Source organism: Mus musculus, chromosome 14 (genome assembly GCF_000001635.26).
Source record: "Mus musculus strain C57BL/6J chromosome 14, GRCm38.p6 C57BL/6J".
Taxonomy (NCBI): Eukaryota; Metazoa; Chordata; class Mammalia; order Rodentia; family Muridae; genus Mus; species Mus musculus.
The window spans coordinates 62,145,750-62,169,142 of record NC_000080.6 but is presented as its reverse complement, the minus strand read 5'-3'; the positions used below and the strand labels follow the sequence as shown (position 1 = coordinate 62,169,142).

Here is a 23,393-nt window from a genome sequence, read left to right as displayed (position 1 = left end):
GAACCAACCAGCTCTGTAGGGAAGGCTCCACTCGCAATGATCTCACTGTGTTCCACCATAGGCTGCTTAGTTTTTGCAAACTTGACAAAAGGTCAGGTCATTCAGGGAGAGGGGACCTCGACTGAGAAAACGTCTCTACCACATACATTGGCTTGTAGGTAAGTCCATAGGACATTTTCCTGATTAATGACTGATGTGGGAGGGACACGTGGTCCTGTTGCATGATAAGGCAGGCTGAGCAAGCCATGTGGAGCAAGCCAGTAATCAGCTCTCCTCCACGACCTCTGTCTCAGTTTCTGCTTACATATAGGTTGTCTCCTTGAGCTCCTGCCCTGACTTCCTTGGATGATGGGCTGTACGCTGAAAGATGAAAGAAACACTTTCCATCCAGGCTGCTTTTGGTCATAATGTTTATCACAGCAAACTAGGGCAGAAAGCAGCACCAGGGAATGGGCTGTGGCTGTGACAGACTGGACCGTGTTATTTTGGTAGGACTGTGGAGGTCTTTGGAACTTTGGGCTAGAAGAGCTGTACTTAGAGTGTAATGGGCTGTTCTGTAGGATCTGGGAAGATAATGCTGAGAGCAATACAGATGATGGAGGCTGAGTTCGTGATGTTCTGGTGGGAAGCAAAGGCGCTCTCAGGGCTGTTTACATGATGGTCGTAAATGGGAGTCTGTGGCGCTCATCAGCTGGGGCTGAAGGACAGCTCTGATTAACAAGAGAGCAGCACCACTGGACAGAAACCTTTGCTCTACTGGACAGTTGATGCTGGTTAGCTGGAGGCAGGTGGCATTGCGAGTCTGTAATTGGTTCTACCTAAGATGAAGTCACGTGCTCAAACCGGTCACCACAATTCTATGTTTTCCTCAATAAAGTTCTGCTCATTTGGTGTTTTGCTGTTCAGAGAGTATTTCCTCTAGGAGAATGTTTGACAGTGCTTGTGAGGCATTGGTGAGGGGCGGTCCAATTGTCTCAGCCTCCCCATTGCCACAGTGTCATGTTTCAGTCTTAAAGATCATAGGCAATAGGCTTCTGTAGCCTCCACATGTGTCTGCTTGGTCCATTCTGGGTATCTAAGGTATCCAGTGTGAGCCGGATAAACGCCAGCTCTAGAGGAAGCAAAGCCAGCAGGGATAATGCTATGGTTTGAGTATAGGTTGTTTCCTTGAAAACTCACAATGAAGTTTGAGTGAACTCTGGCAAGACTGGGAGGAGACGGGGGACTTTGAAAGATTTTTAGGTAGTCAAGAGAGAGCAGTGCCTTTCTTTGGGACTGAGGTTCGTTCCTCTGAACCTTCCCCAGTGGCTGATGTTGATCATGCAGGACCCCACCTGTCTTATTCAAGCCATCTTAACTCTGACCTGGTGATGTCTCACCTCCGTGTGAGCTCCCGCTGCCTGTCCAGCACCATGCCTCCCTCCCTGGCACCATACACCCCACCATGATAATAATAGGCTAACTGGAAGCAAGCCCCTCAATTAAATGTTTTCCTTATAAGTTGCCTTGGCTATAGTCTCTCCTCAGAGCTATAGACCAGTAACCAAGACTTTAAATAAGCAGGAATCTAGATATTTGTAGAGCTGAATGAACAAATTTCTGCGTTGTCTGTAGATTCTTGTCTCCTAGATGATTCCATTTCCCTGGGCTTATAACCTTGTCTTTTATTCATTAAAGGGGACAACCACACCAACACTCTTGCAATACTCAATGAACCTCACCTGCCCCTGGCTGGTTGAGGAGTCACCAAAGACATCAGCTGTGGGAACTAAAAAGGGGCCGGGGAAGAGGGGGAAGGGAGGATAGCCCACGTCCGGCCAGAGTTCCTCCTATGCTCTGGGCAGGCGGATGTGGGAGGGCTGCCAGAAGCTTTCCACTTGGCCCTGGGTGAGCATCTAAGCCTCTGACTCCACTCTACTGGGGGTGGACAAGGGGCAGCCCCCCGAAACCAAGGGGGCCCAGGGCAACACCCTGTGCCCCGGGGTTATGGGAGGGAGGGCTTAGGGAGAGAAGTTCCCACACAGGTGAGAGTCTGTGCAGCAGGCCTTGATGAGCAGCGACTGTCTATGATTTTAGACCTTTGTTATAGAAAGGCAGGGGGAAAGAGAAGGTAGAAAGAGAGAGACCAGCCATGGCCAAGAGGAAAGAAGGGGGAAAGGAGAGAGAAAAAAGAAAGGCTAGAGAATAAGAGGGAGAAAGAGGAAGAGAGAGGAGAGGAGAAGACAAAGAGAGCGAGAGAGTGAGAGGAGGGGCCAAACAGCCCCTTTTAAAGTATGCTGCTATCTTTTCTGTTGCTAGGTAACTGGGAAGGAATCTAGCCTGAAGGTCAGAAGCTTGAGGCATTGCCTACGTGACTGCTAGCCATGCTTCTTTTGTGGAGGTTCAGGGGGGCAGTAACTTCGACAAGAGCCAGAGTTTCAGGAGCATGAGGTAACGCCTACCATGCCATGTAGGTGAATTATCACCATTCCGGGGTTCAGACCTCAGCTTAACTGGAGACCAGACTGTCTGTGCATAGACCAATGCCCCACAGTCAGCCACTGTTCACAACGCCTAGGCTGCCAGAATTTGAAGGTACCTCACCGTGTCTCATGTCCCTTGACTCTAGATGCAAGAAGGGGAACATATCCCAGACATGGGGGTAGCAGAGGGCTGAGGCTCTTGTGCCAGAAGTCTCTCTTTCTGCCACTCACTGCATTCAGTGTGGGCACTCACTGTTCCCAGTCATGAGGGGACTGTCCTACTCAGTCACCAATCATTGTAGCTGCCTAGCTATGTTTCCACACAAACCATTCCAACTGACAGAATAAAAAATACCACTGGTGGTTGTCATGACAGTTGTCTCCATAGCATATTGGTTTCAAGGTAGTCGTGGGTTTTACATAAAAGCAAAACAAAATGTAAGTGAGCAATTTTAGCAAAACTTTTTGGCATCATAGTTGGCAGTCTGTGCAAGGGACATTCACTCTAAAACTAGCAAACAGGCCAGAGGAAAACCAGGACAGTATGAGTGGGGGTGTGAGCTCTCTGCACAAGGCCATATGACTTTGAAGAGACACAGAGAAAGTAGTAACACTCAGTGCTCAACTCTGTCCACTTTAGAGCCCCACTCCCTACTCTGCTGGCCTCATTGCCTTATCCCAAGCAATCATCGTTGAAATTGATTACGATCTTTTGCCTAAACATATTCCTTCCTCCTTCTCTTCTCCCTCCTCCCTCCTCTCTTCTCCTCCTTCATTCCATCCTTCCCATTCTATCCTTTCCACACCCTCCTCTATCCTTCCCACTCCATCCTCCCCACTCCATCCTCCCCATTTCATCCTCTCCATACCCTGCTCCACCATCCCCACTCCACCCTCCCCACTCTATCCTCTCCATATCCTCCTCCATCATCTCCACTCCATCTTCCCTATTCCATCCTCCCCACTCCATCTTTTCTATATCCTCCCCCATCTTCCACAATCCATCTTCCCCACTCCATCCTCTTCTTATTCTCCTCCATCATCTCCACTCCACCCTCCCCACTCCACCCTCCCCACTCCACCCTCTTCATATCCTCCTCCACCCTCCCCACTCCATCCTCTCCATATCCTCCTCCATCATCCCCACTCCATCTTCCCTACTCCATCCTCCCCACTCCATCCTCCCTATTCCATCCTCTCCATGTCCTCCTCCATCATCCCCACTCCATCCATCCACCCCTACCCCACATCCTTCCACCATCCCCACTCCTTCTACCATCCCTACTCTCTCCTGTTCCCCTTTCTCTATTCCCTTATCCTTTTTCTCCCTTTCTTCTCCTCGCTCTCCTTTCTGCTCCTCTCCACCCATTCCATCTCCCTCTCCTGGTTTCACACCTTTTTCCCTCCCCCATTCCTTCACTCCCTGAGTACAGAACACAAGACTGGTTCCTCGTTCTGAGCTAGATGCAGGAAGCCCCAAGAAAGGCACGCCTGTCTCTGGAGGAACTAGAGGATGATGGGAGCTGGAAGGAAGGAGAAGACACAAATATACAGTAAAGTATACAAATCAGATCCAAATCCCACGTGTCTTCACTTACATAAGCAGAGTTGAGAAGAACTTAGTCATCCTTATAGAGGACATACAAGTCTATGTAATGACTCATGGGTGAGCTTTCGAGATGGAGATTAAAACCCTTCTTCCCAGTGACTCCTTGGGGATCTGGTTGAAGTAAATCTTAAGAAAGTGTTCTAAATCCTGGTTACCAGAATCACCTGGGAGCGTCCCGGGGGCCTCCTGAATCTTCAGTGTGTCAGAGGCCTTGAGAGTCTGGTGAGAGCTAGGGAGCTTGTCTTGAAGCCAACCTGCCTAGTAGCCACACCAGCCTGCTGAGTCTGCACTGACTCCAGAGCTGAATGAAAGAGCAGGGCCAGCTTCTCTTCCCACCACTGTGACAGGAGGATGTCTCTTCAGGCCTTCACACTCTGGTGACAAGCGTCTGTTCCTTCCAGAGGACTTGATAAAGAGAAGACTCCATCTACAGCCACCCAGAGTGGTGGAACCACTCAGGCATCCAGACCAGGCCAAGGAGTCCCAGAACTGGAAGAAGCCATGGGGCTTTTATCTCATTTAGCAACACACGGCTGCAGGCAGCCTCATCTTCAGAGGTAGCTGTCTATTAGCCTTTGACAGTTGATGCCACACAAAAGGAAGAAAATGGAAGAAAGGATACTTGAGACTTCTGGGGGTACCCTCACCCTTCTTGTTCTGGTAGGAATACATCCTCTTTTCCCTTTCAATACTTGAGATCCTTTATCAACATCTGAAGTCTTTGCTCTCTAGTAAATTCTCTGGCCTCTATCAAACATCAAGCATAAAAATCTTTCCCAAGCTGCATAACTGTTACAGAGCTTTTGATCACAATGTGGTGATTCTTGTCACCACACCAAAGCCAACCCCCCCCCCCACACACATACAACATAACACACACGCACATGTACATGCACACACACACTTCATTAGGCTTTTCTAGGCTATAAACAGCTCATGGTGACAAAGACAAGGAACCCCTCAGGGCCACCTGAACTGTACAGTGGTCTCTTAGAAAGCAAAGTCTGGGGTCCTATCCTCCATTCTCAGAGCCATGAGGATACTTTGAGGAACATGGCTGCTTGTTGTCCCAATCCTAGTATTTATTAACCTTCCGACAGAAGGTCAGCTGCCTCCTTGGAACCTTGGTTAGAATTCCTGGACAGTCATTATAAAAGGAATCACCGAGTAATGAGTCCAGGAATGTTTTCCCAGCATATGCTCTGGTGGACATCTGTGTATAGGCCCCTTCCAGTAGTACATTCTGCCTCGGGTGGGCTGTCCTCCCTATGTTGTCCCAAGCTGGAAGTGGGGCCCAGCAGTAAGCAGGCTATCTGTCTTTGAGTTTGAATTAGATGGTGAGATGGTGACCAGGAGTATAAGGAAAGAAACGGTCCCAGCATAAGCCACACTCACTGTCCTGAAGCTGATAAAACAGCCTTTTTCCCTCCCCTCTCTTCAGTCTTCTAACCACAATGCAGAAACAGCTCACACAACCCCAAACAGTTTGTCACACGGGGAACTTATGTGGTTCTAGGAGCAGCGACTCCATTTGACTGTTCATTGCTGTCACCCTTTCTCCTATATTGAACCTTCTGCTCGAGGTGTCAAGCCAAAAGGACCCCTAATCAGAGGGCTGAGTGTCAGGATCATGGTGGGGAGACATCTGGAAACATCCTGAGGCCGAGGAAGGAGAGTATCTGCTCCAGAGATGCCCTGGGCTCTCTATGTGTTACTGTGGGAGCGGGAAGGTTGCCACATCTCCCAGCTCGCTCAGGCTTGTTGAGAAACACTGGTTTAGGCAAGGCAAAGAGCCAAGTGTAAACTTAACTGTCCCTCACGGGTGTCAAGGCGCACAATAAAAGTCTCCCATCACGAAGCTACCAAAGCTGGCAGCGAGGCCTTCCTGACAGCTGGAAGCAAGGACTTTAAAGGCTGTTGGGAGGGAGGATCTATCTCCCTTACCTCGTGGGGCTTTCTAGACATTTGCATCAGACTTTTGGGCATGGCTACTTCCCTAAGCTGGAAACATGACTCTTGAAGCTCTAAAGTGGAGCCTTTGCCATTTCAGACTGAACACTTCTCACAGGGACAGTTCCATCTCTGGCTGGAGGGTGAGCAGTGGCCCACACCAGTCCTTCTCCCTTTCATCCGTACCAATGAAACCTTGTTTTTATTTTTGGTATTTGTTTTGTGAATTCGAAAGGCAGCATGCAAGGAAGCAGGTTTCTCCCCAGCACTTCCACATCTGAGTCATTGGGCTGTTCTAGTTCATACCTGACCCCCCCACCCTTCCATACCCCCCCAATCCCCCCCCCACAGCTGATTCTCTCCCTTTCCTTAAACAGGCATCTCATCTACTTTCATGCCGCATGAATTCTACTACCAATCCACCCAGCCTCCCCGCTCCTCACCACCCTCACCCCTCCATACCACCCACTTCCCCCCCCGCCCCCCCAGCTGATTCTCTCCCTTCCCTTAAACAGGCATCTCAGCTACCTTCATGCTGCATGAATTCTACGACCCCCACCCCCACCCCGTCTCTTTCTGTGTAAGAGGTGTTTGATGTTGCAATTCCATGTGGCTATGTGACAAAGTTATAGTTAACAATGTATACGCAGAGTTTCTGGGAACAATTTGCTGCCATTTCCTAGTTCCCATTTTATTTTCTTCCTGCTTTCTGAGCATAATGTGTTGAGGGGGTGCAGCAACCACTTTGCCGGCATGAGGGGAAGGAACAGACCAGACCTCAACTAAAGATGGTGAGATGGGAAGACGGAAACTTTCATTGTACGGCAGAGCCTTCACTACCAAATTGAATCGTGTCATCTTTCCACTTTCCTCTTCAAAACCTGTACTCAGCATTCTGTCTCATTTCAGTTTAGTCATTTATCCTGGAAAGGATGAAAACTAAACCTTTTTATTGAGTATTTACCTCATGCTAGGTAGCTTTCTAGATGAGATCTAAGAGTCATCGTATGGGGCTTACTTTCTAGCAGAAGAGGACTGTCTAAAGCATCAAGCATGTGGGATCTCAGAAAGTCACTGTGCCAGTCAAGAAAATAAGAGAATTAACCAAGAATGCAGTTCTGAAGGTTCAGGAGGGTAGGGGTCAGGGGATACTAAAGCAATCTAGGGGAGTTACAACCAAAAGAACAACATCTGAATTCAGACTGAGGGAGATGAGGGAGCCAACTTGGAGAGGAATCCAGGAAGAGATCTTCGTGGGAATGAGAATGGCAGATTCAATGGCCTTGGGGCAAGAGGGCACCTGGAATATTTAAGGAATGGGGGAGAGGAAGACAGAGAGGGAGAGGAAAACAGGTCTGAAATTCAATGGAGAGAAAGTCAATAGATAGAGGATAGTTTAGTTTGGTTGAGATTTCACAACGAAGTTATATTTCACAAAGCAAACAAAAACCTTTAAAACCAGTATATGGACCCTCTGGTTTTCCCATGGACCTGCTGGCTTTCCACGGAGACAGGTATGGATGGCTGCTGTGCTCACTGGCCACTGTACTCACTGGCCACTGTGTTCACTGGCCGCTGTGCTCACTGGCCACTGTGCTCACTGACCACTGTACTCACTGGCCGCTGTGCTCACTGGCCACTGTACTCACTGGCCACTGTACTCACTGGCCGCTGTGCTCACTGGCCACTGTGCTCACTGGCCACTGTACTCACTGGCCACTGTGCTCACTGGCCACTGTACTCACTGGCCACTGTGTTCACTGGCCGCTGTGTTCACTGGTCACTGTGCTCACTGACCACTGTACTCACTGGCCGCTGTGCTCACTGGCCACTGTGCTCACTGACCACTGTACTCACTGGCCGCTGTGCTCACTGGCCACTGTACTCACTGGCCACTGTACTCACTGGCTGCTGTGCTCACTGGCCACTGTACTCACTGGCCACTGTACTCACTGGCCGCTGTGCTCACTGGCCACTGTACTCACTGGCCACTGTACTCACTGGCCGCTGTGTTCACTGGCCACTGTACTCACTGGCCACTGTGCTCACTGACCACTGTGTTCACTGACTGCTGTGCTCGCTGGCTGCTGTGCTCACAGGCTCACTCAGCATGCTGGCTGTGCTTTCCAGGGTCCTCATCTGACTCCTCTTCCTTACAGGGTTCTTCTCACTACCCAGTGGAGTGAGAAAGACTGCAGTGTTGGAGTCTTTCAGCTCTACCTTCTCATCTAAAAGTACCAGCACTGCCTATATCCCTGGGGACCTGAATTAGGTCAGATTTGTGGATGAGCAACAAAGCTTAAGGAGAAACTTGGTATAGCTCACTGTGGCTTATGCCAGCGGCATCTCTAATTTCTCTGTGACCACCGCAGCCTACCACAGTGATTACAACCTACTTGCTGCAAAAGAATTCAAATTAATTTGACTGACTCAAAAGCAAATTAAAGGACCACTGGGAGGCCTCAGCATACACTTGATGAAGATGCATAGCATGAAGGGCTCTCTCGGATTCCCTTGCAGTCCATTCCACCAGAGAACAAATACCCACCTAAGACTTGCCCCCTGCCCTCCCTACAGCACCAGAATGCAGGAGTTCTTATCCCAGACCACCTTGGAAGGGTTGCAGTTTTATCTGTCCATTTTAACTCTGTCTCAAAACACCTTAATAGTTGACAGAGTGTGGAAGGAATAAAAGCCAGACTCTTGCCTTTGTCCCCACCAAACCTTGTAAAACTCTCTCCCTCTACAAATGGCCTGTTTCAGTCTTTCATTATTCCCAAGATTGTGAAATCTCACTTTGGGGAAAAGCTCACATGTGGCCTCAGGCTACACTCTGGCCTGTGGGTGCTTATGCCCCTCTGGGGGCAGTGGAGGGGGAGTTGTGGGTGTTTATGCCCCTCTGAGGGGCAGTGGGGGTGTCTGTAGGTGCTTATGCCCATCTGGAGGGCAGTGAGGGGGCCTGTAGGTGCTTATGCCCCTCTGGGAGGGGAGGGGAAGGTGTCAGCCCTCATCAACCCTATGGCTCTGCCCAGGCCTTGTGAGGTATTCTTTTAGTAAAGAGTATTTTGCTCCAAGTGTACTGGGAGTGTTTAAAAAACAATGAGGTTTAGAAATAACAAAAGGCAGATGTTGACTTGTTTTGCGAGAAATGGAATCAGAGAATGAGGCATCCAGGGCCCCTGCAGATGTAATTTGAGGCAGAAATACTTTATGTTGGCTCCCAGCCCTGCTGGTACCCAAGATACTCCTTGGAATTGAGTTAGGAGTACTGCAATGTGCCATGCAAAACACTGAGCCCTTCGTTCCATTTCAGGATGTGTGTGTGTGTGTGTGTGTGTGTGTGTGTGTGTGTGTGTGTGTAGTGTGTATGTATGCTCACATGTGAGTGCAATGGATTTTCTTTTTCTCCAACTTTACCTCCAAATACTCACAAGTGCATGAATTCCAGGTGGCAGGAATGGGGTCATCTCAAAGATGGCTTTAGCAATGTGCAAATGCAGCAAATGTGTGCCTTGTCTACAGCTTGGAGATGCCAGGAACTAAGCTCACAGTTTCCCTCTTTACTGGGGGATCTGTACTGTCGAATGGCATGTCACAGTGGGTATTTCCAAGCTCCTCCGCTCTCTGTCCCTGACTTGACCATTGTAGGGGGAAAGCTTTCCTCCAGTGACAACAGAATGAGCTGAGTTGGCAGGAACAGCAGGATGGGTGGACCCCACCTCCTTTTACTCTATCCTCTGCCCAAAGGACCATGGGAAGTTATCTAGTAAGCGCTGCCCTTCTGCCAGCACCCCACATGGTTAAGGTTTAATATTCTCCCGAGTTGGAATCTTTATGGTACAAGACACCTTTATGGAGAGGCAGCCACAGATGTGTTAGGAGAGAGTGGGAGAAAATGCATGTCTGTGTGTGAGAAGACAAGGGCTGAGTGTGAGCTTTGTGTGTGCAGGGGTCAGTGCTGGGTGGATTCCCTGGAGTAACTATTCACATCTTATTTAAGAGCCCTGACTGAGAAGTCCATGTATCATCTGCAAACACATCCACTCCAGTGGAGCTGCCTCAAGGCTATCTCCTAAGAGAGAGGAGACAAGTGCAACTTAGCAAGGGAGATCTGAGGAAACGGGAGCCCACGGATGATGACACCAGCAGAGTGGCCTTGTCATTTTCTTCTCCCCAGAAATAGGTGTGACTAAGTGTGAGCTTTAGGAAGGGTGGACTAGGTTAGAAATCCAGCTGTGGTATCCCTCACCATGAAGACGTGTGATTGACTAAATGTCTCCCAATCCCAATTTCTTCATTCATAAATACTACCTAGCAATGCCCAGGGAGACATGGAGAATTCATCCATAGCAATGCCTGGCGAATAAATACAGCTCTCTGACCAGATTAAACCAAGATGGGAAAAATTCATTCCATATGTTCAGGTAAATAATTGACAAGTTTCAAATTGCCTTCTAATTTGCCAACAGAGATTTCAGCCTCACGTCCTTAGGCACGATGAGGTCACTTAAGATGCTACAGCTGTAGGTCCAAACCTTCAGCTCCTACTCACAGGGAGCCTGGGAGGGCTGGACACTCCTTACAGGCATTTAGCAGGCCTGAACCATCAAGATGTCTACTTGGGGACAGTGATGGAGTTGCTTCAGCCTCACAAGGTCTGTCTGTTTGGGACCCACCGTACCCAAAGACATATAGTCAACTGCCACCAGTGGTGGGTCTCGGGTGGCATGCCAACAGAAGATAGAAGCATCTTTGTGAAAAGGGAGGAGGAGGAGGAGGAGGAGGAGGAGGAGGAGGAGGAGGAGGAGGAGAATTGTGTTATGACTTCCTTTCCACATTATAATTCCATTCTGGAATACTTTCCAGATTCTACACAGCTAAGCACTCTTATTTCCCAGGCCCCGAGAGTTAGCATTGCACCTGTAACAGCAATCAGAGATACTATTTAAGAATTAGATTTAAGCCAGGTGGTGGTGGCGCACACCTTTAATCCCAGCACTTGGGAGGCAGAGGCAGGTGGATTTCTGAGTTTGAGGCCAGGCTGGTCTACAAAGTGAGTTCCAGGATAGCCTGGACTACACAGAGAAACCGTGTCTCAAAAAAAAAAAAAAATTAGATTCAAACTCAGTTACATGGAACCTGAGGTTAAGTTCTTTAGAAAAAGATTTCTCTGTAGACATTCACACATGGAAGGTTTAGGAAGGACTGCCTTAAACAACAGAAAGGAACGAGGGAAGCAAGCTGAAGTCTGTGGAGGAGTCAGTTGGCTTCCGATGTAGTTGTAGTAAAAAAACAAAACAAAAACAAACAAACAAACAAAATCCTCCATCTTTTCCCATGGGGTTCTCTGGAGAGGAGAGGGAGAGCCACCCAATCGAGGTGAGGGGTGCTCGCTCCCATTACTGCTTCTAGAGAGAAGCCATGCTGTGGATGTGGCAAATCCTGTCCATCAAAGGCAATTTGCAAATACAGAAGCAGCTGTCCTGGAAGCTGGGAGAAAAGTCAGGGTCTTGGATGGTCAGTGTGGATGGTTTGCCACAGATCCCAGAGCTACAGTGGAGCACTATCTGCATACAGCTTTGCTCCCCCCCCATCTCTCCCCCTCCCTCCCTCTCCCTTCTTTCTTTTTTTCCTGGTAATATATTTACAAAAGAAACTCTGCCGAGTGGAACTTGGCCTCTGCTGTTGCTCTGACCTTAATTCTACAGACTCTGGTTTGGCTCCACCCCCCCACCTCAGTTTCCCTTCGTCTTAGTTTAGGTGACCCAGTGGTGGGGGCTGAGGTCACCGGGCTTTCCTCAGTGTGTCACCACACTCCTGTGCTTGTCCATGTATCATCAGGATTACTCAGCCGCACTATAGGATGTCAACACAGGCATGTGGTTGCACCTTTTATGTAACGAGTCCTTGTCTCCTCCTGCTGATCAGGGACGATTGTTATTACCTAGATTGGCAACTCCTTTCCTTGAATTCTGGTCTCTTTATTGCTCCTCTGGATGAGCAATAAAGAAATAAGGAAGAAGAAAAGCAAATCTCCAGAAGCAGTTCACCGGGAACTAGGAACTCAGACTACTCTTCCATCTTACTCGTGCCCTTTATGTATGTGCTATACCGAGACCACAGCGCCACATGATGCTGGTTGGTTTCCAAGGTACAGTGTCCTGGAGGATGTGGTTGTCTGTCTAAGAATGAAGGCACATGTATCTTCTTCTCTGTCAGCTAGTAGTTAGGGGCTCACTGTGTAGCTACATAAGTGCATGGACTGCCAGAGCGCCAATGAGGTACAGGCCACTGGGGTCACATATCATTGGTGCCAGAGCCAGCCACACTACTTCTTTCTGTTAACAGATGCTGCTGGGCCACCAAATATCTTACCTGAAGGATTGTACAGACTTCACAGTCAGGCCAGCCATGTTCGAGGCCCTTACTTTCAAATGGAGTTTAAGGATACATTGCATCAAATAAAATAGCATTTAAAAAAGATTTACTTCTTTGCATTATGTTAGGTGTAAAAGCATCTACCTGCATGTGTGCATGTAGGTTACCAGATGCATGTGTAATGCTCATAGAAACCAGAAGAGGGTGTCAGGTTCCCTGGTACTAAAGTAAAAGACGGTTGTGAGCTGCTATGTGGGTGCTGAGAATCAAACCAAATCCTCTGTAAGAGTAGCCAGTGATCTTAACTACTGAGACACCTCTCTGGTCTCATAAAGTAACGTTTATTAAGTCTATATGTATTAGTCAGGATTCTCTAGATTCACAGAACTTATAGAATGAATCTCTCTGTCTCTCTCTGTCTTTCTCTCTGTCTCTCTCTCTCTCTGTCTCTGTCTCTCTCTGTCTCTCTCTGGCTGTCTCTCTCTCTCTCTCTCTCTCTCTCTCTCTCTGTATAGGGACTGTAGGGAATTTATTGGAATGGCTTGCAGGCTGTAGTCCAACTAATCAAACAATGGATAGCTGTGAATGGAAAGTCCAAGAATCTAGTATTTGCTAAGTCCCACAAGGCTGGGTCTCAGCTGGTCTTCAGTATATTCTGGAATCCCAAAAAAGTAGGCTCCAATGCCAGTGAAGGAATGGATGTGCTAGCAAGGTAAGGGCAAGTGGGCAAAGAGCAAAAGCATCCTTCTTCTATGTCCTTATATAGGCTTTCAGCAGAAGGTGTGGCCCAGATTAAAGGTGTGTCTTCCCACCTCAAGATTAGGATCAAAAGTCTGTGTCCTCTTACCTCAAGATCTGGACCAAAGGCATGTTGTCTTCCAACCTTAAGGTCCGGATCAGAGGTGTGTCTTCCTACCTCAAAGGTCTGGACTAGAAGTCAATTCACCCACTTCAAACCAAGAAGAAAATCTCTTACAGGTGTATCCTCCATTTTTAGATTGTAGTTCATTCTGGATATAGTCAAGTTGACAACCAACAATAGCCATCCCACTATGTAACCTTTATAACAATTTCCCAGATTATCTAGAGATAATTTTGAAAAAGCTGCCTGGAATTCTTGCCAAAGTCCAGTCTGCCCAGGCCTACTGGGGTAGGGTGGGATAGGATGGAGAGCTGGGCTCTTCACAAATACTCAGGGTCATTCTCTTCAGAGAAAATAGAAAAACCAAGCCCTTTGCTGCAGTCCCTCTCTGGCCAGTACTATAAGACCTTACCAGTGGTGTCAGGACACCTACAGCAGCTGCCCAGAAGACCTCCCAGGCCTGTGATAGATTGGATATCCAGGAAGTGGCAGTCAAATGGACATCACTACCATTGAAACTGGTCATAGCAGAGTTTTGAGTCATTGTTGTTGTTTTAATCAAAATGGTAAGAGAAAGCTAGGTGAAAAGTCAGGAAACAAGGAGCCAAACTCCTCCAGGTTCTGAGTGCCATATTGGCCAATGCTAGTGTGTTTTTCTTCCCTTTAGTTTGGGATTCTTAGAAATCCCTCTGGCTTTCTGTGCTCCTGAGAAATTCTACGGAGCATGTACTCTGATGAACTATTTCCTTTGTCTCGGAGACAGAGGGAAGTATGGCTTGACAGTAATAAATGACTATACTGTACAATTACTTAAATATGAGTCTTCGGCAAAAGTGAAATGACTTGAGGCTTCTTAACAAATACCAGCTTTAAGCTCAGTAAATAATGGCTTGTGTCAAATTTGTTTATTAGTACGGGTAATTTGTTCTTAACTAGACATATTTTATACTCGAAGTCATGTTTTACTAGAACTACATAAAGCAATTGTGCAATTGATGATAAATATGTCACTACTGGTAAGTCATTAATTCAGATGATGCTAATTAAAACCACACTCACTGCCTAGAGCACAGAAAAAAAAGAAAAGAAAAGAAAAAAAAGAATGCATCCGTAAATAAAGTAGACACAGTCAAATAGCAGATGATGTGAAAAGGCAACTCTGAGAACAAGGACATGGTGAGTGGGTGGGTGGGTGGCTGTGGGTATGCATGTGGGTGTGCACATGTACCTGTATGGGTGTGTATGGATATTTGTGAGTGCACATGTTCCTGTGTGTGTGCATGTGTGTGCGTGTGCACATGTATGCACATACATGCATGTGTGTGTCAGACAGTCATCAATCAGCTATAATTCACAAGACATCCTATTGGACACTCTAGTCAGAACTTCTTGGAGAGCATTAAGTTATCATAGATGAGGAAATGGAGAATCTTAGCAGTTAAGTATATGAGAGAACTTGCTATGAAAGCACACAGGCCATCAGCCTGGTTCTAGGTTCAATGAGAGACCCTGCCTCAGAAAAAGGCAGCAAGTGATAGAACACGATACCCAAGGTCTTATTCTGGCCTCCACATGTGTGTACAGGGCCATGCACATTGGCATATACACAGATGAGCATCCAGCACACACACTCATTCACACAGGCAAACACAAAATAATAAACATATTTGAAAGTTTTTATGAAAAGGAAAGATAAAGAGTCAGTGGGTGTGGCAAGCAGAGAACTGTATCAGAATGAGGTGTCAGAGAGAGGAGGACCTTGTAGCCTGCCACATCACAAGTGGGAAGGAGCTTCTATATCAATTGCTTCCTGTTACTGAGCTAAAATGCCATGATGAAAAGTGATTCACAGAAGAACGAGCTGATTTTACAGTCCCAGGGAGACGAGAGTCCATGACTCCGTGAAGGCATGGCAGCAAGATGCAGGCACCATGGTAGGAGCAGGAAACAGACAAGCACAGAGCAGAGCAAGCCAGCCAGCAATGGCCCAAGACTTTCAAGCTCAAAGCCCATCTCCAGTGTTGTACTTCTTGAGCAAGGCTGTACCACCTACATCTCCCTCAAATAACTAAAAACAAGCATCCAAATACTGGAGTCATGGGGAATATTGCTCTTTTAAATTCCTACTAATGCTCTAAGTCTGGAAGCAGATGGGCTTTGCTAGCAAGTATGGGGGAAAGAACTGGGAACTGCTCCCACTTCCATTAAAATTGTCCATGAAGCTGCACCAAAAGACTTGTCCAGACCAGTGGTTGTCAACCTGAGGGTCACGACCCCTTTGGGGGTTGTACAAACTTTTCACAGGCATTGCCTAAGATGATTGGAAAACACAGATATTTCTATCATGATTTATAACAGCAGCAAGAGCAAGTGTTATTCTTTTATATTAGTTATGAAGGAGCTTATATGTATAGGTATATGTTTACGTATCATAACACATATATCAGTTATGAAATAGCAACAAAATAATTGTATGGTTGGGGGTCACCACAACATGAGGAACTGTATTAAAGGGTTGTAGCATTAGGAATGTTGAGAACCACTGCTCCAGATAATTTTGGGTCCATCTTCCTACTGAGAAGACAGACAGTGGATCAAAATGTCTGTTGGCAGGTATATGGGAGCTATGCGTTAAGTGAGAGTTCTGACAGCCAAGGAGAAATCAGGCAGACTGGGTGACAATCTTCTGTCGAGAGGCTGACTGCCACTTTCATAATTTTTGACTATGGACTGAGAAGCCCAAGAATATCCAGTGATTTCATAGAACTAGGCAAAAAAAAAAATGTGAGGAAACAGGAGTCCTAGCCCACCAAGGGGGAAAGGATCCTAAGAAATATTCCCTGGGTATCCTTATCCTCTGATATTGCAGGAGCCACACACCAGGAAGATGAATTACTTAGAAACCAAATGGGTCTCACAAGAACTGAAGTTTACACTTGAGCATCTTGTTCCATGATTGGGTTAAGAGAATCTGATTCTAAGATTAAACTGTCTGGCTTTATAACATTATAACATTAGGCAGAGAGGTGAATCCTTTCTCTATAAATGTCTCTACACAATGTTCAACATGTAATCAGATCTAATAAGGCATGCCAAAAACATCTTGATTGAAAACCCGGAGGAGAGCAGAAATCAGAAGATAATTTATAGATCCATAAAATGGTTATCACATAAAATCCACATCCAGAACCATCAGACAGACATTTAATTCCGGTGCTAATGTGCCCGAGGAGTCACTTGACAAAAGGGAGGAAGAATAGAGTGATTACAAGTAGGCAAATGGGAAGAGCAGAGTGAGAATCAGCAACCAAGCTGACAAGGGGCCAAAACCAAAACTGTCTCTCGATGGAGGCATAGGGAATCAGAGTGAATAACGTAGACAAACCGGACAGAAATAGCTGATGGAGCTGGCAAGATGGCTCAGTGCACTTGCCTCCAAACCTGGTGACTTGAGTCTGATTCCTGGAGCCCTTGTGGTAGGAGACAATGATTGCCTGGAGTTGTCCTCCGACCTCCAGGTGAGCCACTGTAGGCACATGCCCCTTCCACCAACAATTAAAATTTGAAACTATAAAAATAGTAGCAAATGATTTCATAAGACCTCTGTAATGAGATTTCAAAGTAAGTTAGGGCATGTGAGTGAAAGTAATCTTTGAAGATTAAGTGGAGATTTTTTTTTAATAATGAAAAACTCATTGATACAAGTAATTCCATGAACCCCTAAACAGAATAAACATAAAGGATATCATACATGGGATAAAGAATTGACTCCTTGGGGGGTATGAACAACAGTTTAGCAATTCTATAGATAACTTTCTGGCTTGTAGCACTGCTAATTAACACATTGTAGTGTTCCCACCATGACCAATCTCAAGCTACTTCTGTGATGACATGGAGCAAAGCTACCACAGTGGCACCAACTTACAGACATTCTACAGAGCAGGCAGGCACAAGCAGCTCATGTCCATAGAGGTCAGGGAGGAGTCATTGGGAAGCAGCAAATTGTCAGTATTAGGTACTTTCGTGCAGAATATGTGCCTGTATAATCACCTATGCGATTTAATTTTAATGAAGCTGTTATTGCCAACAGACTTGGAAATATCTGAAAAGTCCAACAATCTTCAAAGTCCTGTTAGTTCCCTGTTAGGGAGGAACATTGGTCTGGGACAATGGAGATGTGTGGTGATTGTGGTGGGTTTTATAAGTGCTTGCTGTTTGGTCTACCAATCTCAACACTCACAAAGGTAAATTTCATGGTTTGCACATTACAGTCACTAATCTTTAGCTGTAAAATACCTGTGGCTATCCAGTGACCCACCCATGTTAACTCTGGAGAATCTATCCTGTATATTCATTCTGACATGTTCATCACTGACTTTAATGATAGCATGAGACATGACTGAGATTCACAAATAGGAGAATGGTCAGAAGACTTGCTGTCTATCACACGATGCTTCCCTGTTCAGCAATTAGAAAACTGAATGCGTGGTTGCTCCAGGCAGGCATGCAGAGGTATCCAGGTTAAGAGCTTTTACATCACACGCATATACGCACACACTGCCTACATTTTGAAAATTCACATGTACAAATACATTTTCTATTCCAATGATAAGCGAACATAAAACCAATTTTCAATCCAAATAAGAGAAAGACAATTTCAAACCAAAAAAACAAACAAAAAACTGTTAGAGCAGTTGGGGGCCAGCACACCTTCATGACAGTTCAAGGCCTTGGGTTCTAGCCTATGAATCACTCACCACTCTGAATGAAAAAGGAGGCCAACCCTCCGTGCCCAAAGGTTCACAGCATGGTGTGCAGCTCAGAGCCCTGAGGCTTTGCCTGTCTTGTGCTGATTGATCAGCCAGGGCTTGCATACACCAGGCCAGCAAGGGCCACTGGGATGGCCCCTCAGCACCCACATCACACACTCCTCTGTAGCGTTCCTAGACTAGCTTTCTGCGGGGAGGGAGATGAGCTCAGTGGAGCAGCAGTTTCCAAAGGCAAGTAAAGGACATGAGACAAGTAAGGTGAGGCCTCTGGAGGTCTGTGTCCTTGGGGTTGGAAGAAGAAGGCTGAAAAGGAAAAGTCAGAGAAACTATAGCTCGGAGTGATCTGCTGCTTGAAACTGGAGAGAATATATAATCAGCCGCATTCCCTGTTGTTCAAACTGCTATTCAGACTCCATCTTCATACTTTTTGAGAAAGCTTCATCACCATAGCTACATACACATGCGTGTTGAAGTGGGAGGGGTCCAACACCAAGTCTAGGAGCCTGGCTTTTCTGAAGCCCTAGTGTTAAGAGTGAGGCACAAGTTGTGTGTATGGGAACTGGATACCAGAGTAAATTTAAATAACTCCATTCTTGTAGACCTAACTTCCCAGGACAACCCAGAGTGCAGATGTGAACAAATAAAAGACTTTAACTCAGCGCTTCTTGATTATGATTTTGCATTTTCGTTGTGGGGAAGAGAGAGGGATGGCATCCCCCTGCTCTATGAATAAAGCCAAATGCTCTTGTGCTGTGCAGAAGGAAATCAAAGCAGGGAACCCAGGAACAGCAGGACCCAAAAGGTGTTCCTTTCTAATGGACCGTGGGTTCCACTCAAGAGGAAGGCAATTGCCCACACCAGCTTGGCAAACTCTGGGCTCATCATGGAGAACCTAGGCATCTGAGGGTGTTTAGTGGTCCACGTGCTAATGCGGTCCTCAATGCCTGTGCTCCAGACAGCATCTGGCTGCAGAAGCAGGAGGCGCTTGCCAGACACTGAGGTGGCTGGGGGAGCTCAGAGACAGAAAGAGAAATGACTTTCCTGGTTGGGAACACTTGTTTTCTGCTTAGGTTATTGTTTCTTCCCACGTATCAGTACACATTTATCAATAACATCAGGAAAGTCTGTGATGTGTTCAGAACATGGGTTTTCACCTCTGAAACTCCAGGTGAAGTTTGGCGACCTTTGGGATGGTGTCGGCAGATGGGAGCCTTAAAACTGGGTCGTTGGAGGGGCTGGTGCTTTATTCATGGAGTTGATTAGTTATCACTATGCACGCTATGGAAAGGGGCACTGCCTTAATTCTGGTTTATGCTCAGTTCATTCACATGTATTTCCGTCATGCTATAATGCAGCAACCAAGACCAAATGGCACATGTGTGCTCGCGATGTGCATTCCCAGCTTCCAGAGCCCTGAGCCAGCTGCACCTCTTTGCTGACTTGTCCAGCATCTGGCTCTGTCGTTATAGCAACAGAAGATGGATTATATAGAAGTTGCACTCAACCTTTTCATCCCAGGCATCTACTCCCTGGTTAATTGATTTTTCTTTTTTATTTCTAAATAAATGTGAGATGACTTGGCATAAATGCATCCCAGCCTACTGACAGTTGACACTCTCAGAACGTTCTTCTCCAGGACCGAAGCAGATGCTTAAAGCAAGATGTATAGGCTGAGAGGAGAGAAAACACCTGACTCAAACTCCTCTGAGTGGGCTTGTTCCCTCTGTTTACCTCATATTAAGAATGGATCTCCCACTGGAAGCATCCCTGAACCACTTTTGTGCACATGTTCTCTCGATAATTGCTTGGCCTTCTCCACTTGAGACCGACAGAGCCAATACTGATGAGTGGAAAGGCCAAAAATGAGGCAGCGACTTGGCAAGTAGCTAACAAGCACTAGAAAATAAATGTAGGTCTTCAGGTAATCAGGGCAGGGGAGATTGCTTTAGAACAGGGGAAAATATGAGGCTCCTGCCTTAAACATAAATCCATGGTCATGTACGGTATGCTTGCCGCAGAGATGAGAGCTCCCATTTGTGTATGTGTACAGCAGGCATGGAGGCTACAGATCCACCTCATCCCAGAAACAACCACAGAGCCCTGCCCATTGGAGCTGTGATCTATCTGGGTCTAACCAATCAGGTTGGCAACCTGTCAGTCTTAGAGAGGAGTCATAGAGTCACTGTTGAGGGAGAAAGAAGACCCTGTCTGGGCTGGTCAAGGATAGATATGAAAGAGCAAGGAGTGATTTTCCACCTCATGACTTTCTCCAGCACATTCTTGGACCCATCACTTTGCTCATGCATGACTTAATTTTACTCAAGCCAACTGCTTAATTTCTCCCTGGAAGCCAAGCCATGAGTAAAAACACCACTTTCTTAAAAAAAAAAAAAAAAAACCAAAAACATAATAAGATAAAACAAAAAACCACCGTGTCAAAGTTGGGCAAGGAAACGTAAGAAGGAAAGGAGTCCCAAGAGCAAGCATGAGAACTAGAGACCCATTTGTTCACACGCCCATGAGTCCCACAAAAATACTAAGTTAAAAGCTGTAGCATGCATGCAGAGGACCAGGTGCAAACCTGAAAACACAACTTACCTCAGTCACACAGCAAACAAATTACCCTACTCAATCACCGTTCCTGAAGCTTCCAAAATCTCGAACCAAACCAAAGCAAACCAAATCTAACAAACAACCAACAGCAGCAAAAACAAACAAATGAACAAAGCCCCAATAAACTTCGGTGACTTGTCCTCTACCTAAGTACTTTTCACAAGCGGAAAGTGTCTCGTGCCACATTTGGTAAGAGTTATACACAAAGCACAAGACAAGGATCATGTCAGTTACAACAGTCAGATTGAGGACAACTGGGTACAAATCTTCAAAATATAGACATTTCAATCAGGATTACCAGAAAGTAAATTAATAGCTCATAATTGTGTTTCTGTTGGCTGTTACTGTTGACTTTAACAGTGTTTGTTAATATGCTTCATGTTCTTTATATCTATTAGGTCATCAAACATTTATCATCTTTATTACAAAGTGCTCTTATGCTGTTCACAAGCTCCCTGGCGAATTATAGTGCCAGGTAGCGAGTGTTTCTTGGCAGGACGTTAGATGCATGCTGCCCTGTCTCAGACTCGTGCATTGTTTGCCTGAAGAGTAGGTACCAAGAGAATCAGTACCCTCTCCTCCAGCTGAGAAGACTGACTGATGGACTCACAGGAAACACTGATAATTTAGAACAGGAAAGTTTTCCCTAATGTTGGGGTTTACTCCATAGAAGTTTTTATAATCAATGAGAACACAAATCCATACATAAACACACATAAATTCACTGTGGCATTTCTGAGCACATACAGAATGTATTTTGACCACATTCACCCCTATTACTGAAATCCCTTCCTACTTCTAATGATCCCTTCCTGATCCCTACTGGATCTACTGCTAACCCCACACATTCTGGGGGTAAACAGAGAGAAAGGGGTGGGGGGAGAAAGAGAGGGAGACTGAATCCAACCATCCAATCTTTCTTGCTCTCACTGGACAAACAGTAATATTAGGAGACAGGAGAATGGTTCTTTTGCCAATTTCTTAGAAATATAATAATTTCTCTCCAAATTTAAAATTGCACTTGGAATTAAATGTTGATCCTTAGAGTCTTGATATGGAACAATGCACCCAGAAAGCATCTGCACATGGCTTTGAGTAGAGGAGCAGCCCTTGTCTTCTGAACTCAGGTTTTTCTCTCAGTCTTTTGCTTTCTTCCTTGGCCACACTTCTTGCCTTTAAACGGCTTCTCAGAGCCATCTCTGTAAATCCCCATCTCAGACCTGCCCAGGTCTCTTCTTCTTTTGTAGACAATTCCTGGATCTAGAGTCCAGTTCAAACAGACCCATAAGTCCTGCTCCCCTTGAGCAGGTCCAGCTCTGGGCCTGGAAGAGTCCCCACACAGAGTTCTGTAGCTGGCCTGGGACTCTGTAGGAGTCTGAACAGAGAATGGTAGACAATATGGAATGCTAGTACATTTTAAATCTTTCTTTTCAAATGCTCTCTTCACTGGAATAATTTCCTTTCCCTTTAAAGGAGAAAATAGTACAATAAATATTCTCAGTACAGTAAAAATTAATTTAAAAATTTACCCCAAACCAGTGCCCACTGTACCTTGGTAGAAACAAAGAGTGTCCCCAAATCAAACTTCAGATTCTACATGCTTACCTGGAGACAGGTACAAGCCATGATTCTCCATGGACAAAGGTGGCTAATGGAGAGTTTCAGATACACAGGAAGCCTGTGCTATGGAGTCCACTAGAAACAAAACAAACAACTGACAAAGAATCATTTAATCAAAATCAAATATAGCAAGGTCAGCATGATAGTGTGTGCTGAGATGCTGAGCCTGGGGCTGCAGAATCTAGCTTGCAGCAGCTAGATTCAAACTGAGACCATTTCCCAAGACCCTGTCTGAGCCTCCCTCATATTTCCCTTGCTGATCCATTGATTCTTCCAGGCTCTGGATCTGCCCAGAGGCAAGACTGCCTCTGCCTGGGTAGACTTGTTGTTAGAAGCACTGGGAAAAGCCTCCATCAGGCTGTGCTTTGCTCCATGCAGAAAATGTTCATACCAACAAGATGTTATCACTAACAGGATGACACAGACACTTTGAGGTCATAGGATCTAGAAGTGTATAAGTGTGTTCCAGTATGAGTATATCCCTATAGTTAGTTCACTTACATTCTGGCATCAGAAGAGAGATCAGTGGAAATTTAGGCAGTGCCCACACAACCTCACATCATTCATTGTTTGCTCCATGCAGCAGCCCAGCAGTCTAAGCCACCTGTGTGTGAGTCTGAGCACTATGCTGACAAGACCTTTCCCCACCCACCAGAGGGTTGCCCTCTCTCTACACAGGTTCCTATTTTGTATGCTACCAGAGGAGCTCACATATGTGCTCAGGAGTATCTGAAACCCAGGGCAACTTTACCCATCCCCATCACTGAATTCTCCAAGAGATGTGTGTGTGTGTGAAAATTTAGTAGAACTAAGTTGAGATTCCAAGGGAAACTATTGGTGACCACACTCCCAAGCGAGAACTCATATACCTTTTCCAGGCAGACCTGAACTTGAACCTGCAACTCCTCATTTGAATAAAGAAGTCACAGTGCAGCCCTGGCACTGCCATGGTCAGTCTTTGGATACTGTCCTAGCCTTCAGTGCTTAGGAATTTGGAATTTCACACATTTTATTGGTTTAAAAGACGGTTTCTCTATTTTGTCAACCAGTGGTAAAGTCTGTGATCTACTTAACATTTTGTGTAAAAAAATTATCTTTTTTTTTTCTCTGTTTAGTGAGATGAGTGTAGA

General features: G+C 46.1%; 2 long non-coding RNA genes across 2 annotated transcripts in view; one reads left to right on the top strand and one right to left on the bottom strand.

Moving 5' to 3' along the window:
• The window catches only part of Gm35419, a 51,706-nt gene that overhangs the window by 1,871 nt on the left and 26,442 nt on the right, over positions 1-23,393 (top strand). The gene's annotated exons all lie outside the window — the stretch shown is intronic.
• Positions 21,604-22,332, bottom strand: Gm35361. The gene is made up of 2 exons (XR_383482.1): positions 22,249-22,332; positions 21,604-22,108 (listed from the first exon to the last, which is right to left on the bottom strand). It is a non-coding gene; the product is annotated as a predicted gene, 35361 (long non-coding RNA).